General features: G+C 36.3%; 1 non-coding gene across 1 annotated transcript; it reads left to right on the top strand.

The window, feature by feature from the left end:
* The first annotated feature begins 424 nt into the window (after positions 1–424).
* LOC123834932 (U4 spliceosomal RNA) lies at positions 425–566 on the top strand. Its single transcript, XR_006788515.1, has one exon. It is a non-coding gene; the product is annotated as a U4 spliceosomal RNA (small nuclear RNA).
* Positions 567–5,948: the final 5,382 nt, after the last annotated feature.

Genomic DNA, 5,948 nt, shown 5'->3' with positions numbered 1-5,948 from the left:
AGGGAGAAGCAGGCTTCCCGCGGAGCAGGGAGCCCGATGCGGGGCTCGATTCCAGGACCCCGGGATCATGACCCGAGCTGAAGGCAGACGCTTACCCAACTGAGCCACCCAGGTGCCCCTGGACATAAAATCCTTTATTTACCCCTTCTTTCTTTAAGTTTATAGAGAAGTTTGCTGCACTCCTTCTTGCTTTGATTGTTGCTGACAAGAAGTCTGATGCCAATCCTATTTTTTTCCTTTTGTAAGTGACTTTGATTTTGCCTGGAAACCCAGAGGGATCTTTTATTTCTAAAGTTCAATGATTTTACTAGGAGATGTCTCACAGTTTACTATTTTGCATTTATTTTTTGAGATAAAAGATGAATATTACATTCAATATACCAATCCAAGTCTTCCTTTATTTCAGGGAACTTTTCTTGAATCAAAATATGTGCAGTGGCAGTATCATAGCCAATGAGGTTTATCCGAGGTGCGATTATTGCTACTTGAAAACTTTTCCCAATTAATACTATGAATCAATTAAATATTACTTCCCTTTCATTGAGAACTAGGGTGCTGGAAAAAGGGTTAGGAAAAACTTTTTTTTTTTTTTACTGTGTGTTCTGTGCTACATGTTACCTAGGCAAAAATAAATAAAATAGTTTAAAAAAACAGAATATTCATTTAATATATTGAATATGCTATTCATTTTTCATCACTCATTATCAGAATTAGGATGAAATACTAAAGATACCTGGATATTGAGCAGATGCTGTACAAAACAATTTAATGAAAGTAGATATTGTGTCTTTTATTAGGTCACTTTTAAAGCCACTACTCAATGTTATATTTTTGAATATTCACAAAAGAAATTAGTTGATTAGCTTAGAAGCAATAAAAAGTGTTTCTTCTGGAAATCTGACTTGGATTTTCAACTTGTATATACTTAAGTATGTCATCATTATGTTTTATTCCTCTCTTTGGCAATTAAAATTGTAATATGTTATAATTAAAAATTTTTAATTAATCAAAAAATAGAATTATGATATGATCCAGTAATTTCCTCTACTGGGTATTTACCCAAAGAATATGAAAACACGAATTCAAAGGGATATGTGCACCATTATGTTTATTGCAGCATTATTTACATAGCCAAGGTATGGAAGCAGCCCAAAGGTCTGTCCATAGATGAATATGTGGTATATATACATGTATAAAATGGATTATTCAGCCATAAAAAAGAATGAAATCTTTCCCTTTGCAAGAACATGGATGTACCCAGAGGGTATAATGCTAAGTGAATTAAGTCAGTCAGAGAAAGACAAATACCATATGATTTCACTCATATGTGGAATTTGAGAAACAAACAAAAAAAAGGAACAGACCAAAAAACAGAATCTTAAATATGGAGAACAAACTATGGGTTGCCAAAGGGGAGGTGCATGGAGGGATGGGTAAGGTAGATAAAGGGGATTAAGAATACACTTGTATTGATGAGCACCGAGAAATATATAGAATTGTTGAATCATTATATTGTACACTTGAAACTACTGTAACACTGTAATTTAATTACAAAAAATTAAAAATTGTAAGAGAAAAAATCAATCAACTATAATTGTATTACTGAGAGTAACATCATATCTTTGTACTTAAACAGAATTTAAAATAACTAGAGTCAAATTTGTGATCTCTCCATAGTTAATGAACAGGATTTTATGGCATGCCTTTAACAAATAAATTATGAAGTCCATTCTTCTATTTCTGTCCCTATCCTTGTTTTAAGTTAATGCTTTGTAGCACAAACGACTTCCAGAAAACCTCAATAAATATAAGCTAGCTGTATTTGTTTTTCCTATTTTGATATATTTTATAGAGCTCTGTATGTTTATTTCAGTCATTTTTGAAAAAAAATGCATGATGTAGAGAGATGGGATCATAGAGTCATATAGCCTCCTCCTTTTTAAAAATGAGAATATATTGGAATAACCATTTATATTACTCACTAGAACCTAATTATACCACACTTTCTTGTAGTATGGCTTTCTTTGCAGCAAATGCTTGTGTGAGAACAGCAGAAATGGGAAGATTGGGTAGCTTTCTAAAATATAAAAATATTTAAGTTTTTATCTTGTGAGCCACCATAAAAAGAAAAAAGAAAAAAAACAACATGAAAAAACAGCCAATGAGGAAGGGGTTTAGAAATCTAAACTTTAAACTAGTTATGCTAAACTTGGCATAACTAGTTTTCCATGTCAGGAAAACTCTGAGATTTTCCTTCAATTTCCATTGCATTCCCTCTCCAGACTGATTTCTTCAAAGTGGAGGTTCTCCATTTTCCCTTGGGGCAGGAAAGGTGGTAGAAGGGAGAAATTCTTTTGACTATTTAAATAGACATTTGAGGGGTGCCTGAGTGGCTCAGTCGTTAAGCATCTGCCTTCGGCTCAGGTCATGACCGCAGGGTTCTGGGATGGAGCCTGATGCTGCTCCACGGGAAGCCTGCTTCTCCCTCTACCAGTCCCCCTGCTTGTGTTCCCTCTCTCACTATGTCTCTCTGTCAAATAAATAAATAAAATCTTTTAAAAAAATAAAAAAATAAAAAATAAATAAATAGACATTTGAGGGGCACCTGGGTGGTTCAGTTGGTTAAGAGTCTGACTTTGGCTCAGGTCCTAGGATCAAGCCTTCTATCAGGCTCCCCACTGAGTAGGGAGTCTGCCTGTCCCTCTCCCACTGCCCCTCCCCCTGTTCATGCTCTCTCTCTCTCAAATAAAATCTTTAAAAAATATATATTTGAATTGAAATTCTAAATTTGTCAGTTACAAGCTTCATAACAATGAAAAATTTACTTAACCCCTTGAAGCTCTCATTTTTTAATAAAAAAAAGCATAAAAATACCTACTTTACTTGATTTTTGAAATTAATTGATAACATGTGAAAACTGATTAACACAAGTTAAATAGATGTCAGTTCACTTATCTTTTCTGCTCTCGGTTCTTCATTTAGAATAACTTTCAAAAAGGCTGGCTTAACAAAAATGAGTTCCTATGTTATATCTCTTAAGGATCATATGACATTACATAAGTCTGAAAATAAAAAGCAGCCTTATGGATAGTCCCCAATTTAGGGTTCCTTGCATCAATGTATTTTTTTATTTAGTGGCATTTATTATGATATTCCTATATTATTTTCCATTTCCTGTATCTCATCAATTGATTATAGGAACAAGGCATGCATGTATCTATGATTGGGTGAGACTAGGGTATATTAGAGAATCTAAAGTTCATAGATGTAGGTAAGAAATCAGAGTGTAAGAGATAATACTTGAGGGTAACAAAAAGCCCTCATACTCTTAGTAAAAACCTGGTTGTTCTATAACCATCACAAAAACGTCCACCTGAAATGGTTTTATTTCTGTCTAATCAATCACTGACTGTTCCATATCCATGGTTCTAAGAAATCACCAAAACTGATTTTAAATTTCCTTTAATCAATCAATGACAGCTGCTTCAGTGAATATACTTATAAAAGTCAACCAGTCAGTAATAGCCTCATGCCTTGAAAGTCAGCCAATTGGTGGCAGACTCATTCCTTTGAACACACTTCTAAGGCTGCCATCAACCCATTCTGCCTCTGTAACCAACACAAAATGCACTTTTATGTCCAATATAAGATATGCTATCTTTGTGGTGGTAGCTGGTTTGAGGATGGGGACTCACTGAGTAAATAACATTTGAGTTGCATCTTGAAAAATGTATAGACATTGAAGCAACAGAGACAGTAGGAGATGGTAAACTGGCAACTACAAAGACTCGTAGCCATGAGCAAGTATGGGATATTTATTTGGTGAGTGCAAGGAAATTTATAGTGATGGGTAAATGAGAGGAGTTACAGTGCTAAAACAGGCAAAGATATGGGGGACCAGTTTGTGGAGAGCCTTTCCTGAAGACAGAATGGGAGAGGAGCAAGACTAAAAGCCAGTTGTCCATAAGTGACATAGCACAAGTCTGAAATAGTTTAATGAATGCCTGAGCTAAGGCCATGGAAGATGGGGATGATGAGCAGGAGAGAGAAGTTGGGTGGATGATGGTGTTATTACACAAGGCAGGTCTTGCTAGAAAGGGTTATGGATGTAATGGCAAGATAAGGAATCTACTATGAGATATGTTGAATTTGAGAGGACTTAGAGATTGGTTCTTGGTGTGTAGATTTGTTAAATCTAATCCTCTGAGAAGTAGCTGCCAAGATAGGATCAAGTATGCAAGAGAATTATTAGGGGAAATACTCATGAAGGAGAAAGAGGAGAAAGGCAGGGAGATCCTTCAGACCACAAAGCAGGTCTGACACCTGTGATTAAGGAGAGGGGGAAGAAGATTTGGGAGGGAAGAATCAGACTACAGCAGTCCTAAGAAAGTTTTCTCCAGGCCAAAGGCAGTCCTCGAGCCAAAGTCACTTATTAGAGAAGCCCTGTGTGCTACAGGGATGGCCCTGCACTAGAATCCCACCTCACTCCATCATTAGTGGGGAGCAGCCCAGGGAAAGCACGGCCATAGTGTAGATGTGATAGTTGACCCATAAGGACAGCGGTGGGGTTGTTAGTCAACTCAGTTCCCTGTAGCGGGAGACTGGAGTACATTTTCATGGCTACAGTAAGTGAAAATTGAATTTATGGCTGAATTTATCACTCAAGTAGAGGAATGAGCATGAGAAGAAGAATGTGGGAAGGACTCAAGCTAACATGTGTAAATGATTGTGAAGGAAGCTAAGTCAATCAAGAAGATCTAGAATTGATCAGAGGAATTAGGACCAGCATTGAAGATTTGAGAGATTCAAGAAAGAGACTATGGTCAACAGCATTAAGTGCTACAGATATGATAAACAGGATAAAGATGTGAAATAAATAGCTGAATTTAAGATTTGTGGATCACAGATGACCTTGGAAAGAATAGGTTCAGTGGAAGGATGAGATTATAGCAGTTATGAAACCCTAATGAAACCTGCAATGAAGGAAGGACAAAGACAGGTATATTAGCTTAAGATCAATGGATGAGGGACAGAAGAAGGTGCTTTAGGGTGAGGGAAGAGTTAAGCATATTTGTTGAAGAAAAAAACAATCAGTGAGAAGGAGAGATGACCTGGAAGATGAGGATGAGTGTTAATATACACCATATTCTATCTGGAGGAGGAAATTTGAATAATTACCTGGAGTATATATTTTGTTTTCTAAAAAGTAGTAATTTTTTTTCTCCTGGATAGAAGTGGAAAAAAAAAAAAGTACAAGTTTGAAGAGTGTAAAAACATAAAATGTCTCCTTAGTAAATGGGAAAGATATCTGAATAGAGACTTAACTCATCCCATACTACACCTTCCACTTCACTCACTGTGTTTTAACCACACTGGCTTCCTTGTTGTTTCATTAATCATTTTTTATATTGTTTATGTTTTGAAATGATAAATTTTAGTAACATTGGGTTATACAAAATATATTATTAAACTCGATTTGACCTGTTTCATTTTATTCTTTTTTAAAAATGTGGTTACTAGAATATTTAAAATTGTATATGTGGTTCACATTATACTTTTATAGGGCAACATTGTTTGTTGCCTCTATGTTATTACTACCTGAGTGTGTTTTCCCCTACATGACTAGGGGTGGGCTGGGGACTGCTCTTGGACAGCAAGGTCAGCAGTCAGGGAAAAGACCTAGACATGGAGTAGAGGAGAATGAGGACAAACTGAAACCCTCTAAGTACTTCTACATCTGTCCCTCACTGCATTTTCCTGCTAAGACCTTCAGAATTAATGACCACAACCTTCCCCCTGCTCTCTGAATCTTATGCCAGTTCCTCCTTCAACTGCTCTAACTGATAACTGTACTGGGAAGGGGGTGATGGGAAACACACTTCCCAGATTAACCAATTGGTCAATAGAACTTCACAGCTTCTAAAGGAGTATTCCCTGGACTGGTATGG

Source organism: Mirounga angustirostris, unplaced genomic scaffold (assembly GCF_029215605.1).
Source record: "Mirounga angustirostris isolate CCGP_5_RB_7025 unplaced genomic scaffold, mMirAng1.0.hap1 SCAF_1, whole genome shotgun sequence".
Classification (NCBI taxonomy): domain Eukaryota; kingdom Metazoa; phylum Chordata; class Mammalia; order Carnivora; family Phocidae; genus Mirounga; species Mirounga angustirostris.
Note: the sequence above shows the minus strand (reverse complement) of the source record. Positions and strands in the feature narration are given on the sequence as shown.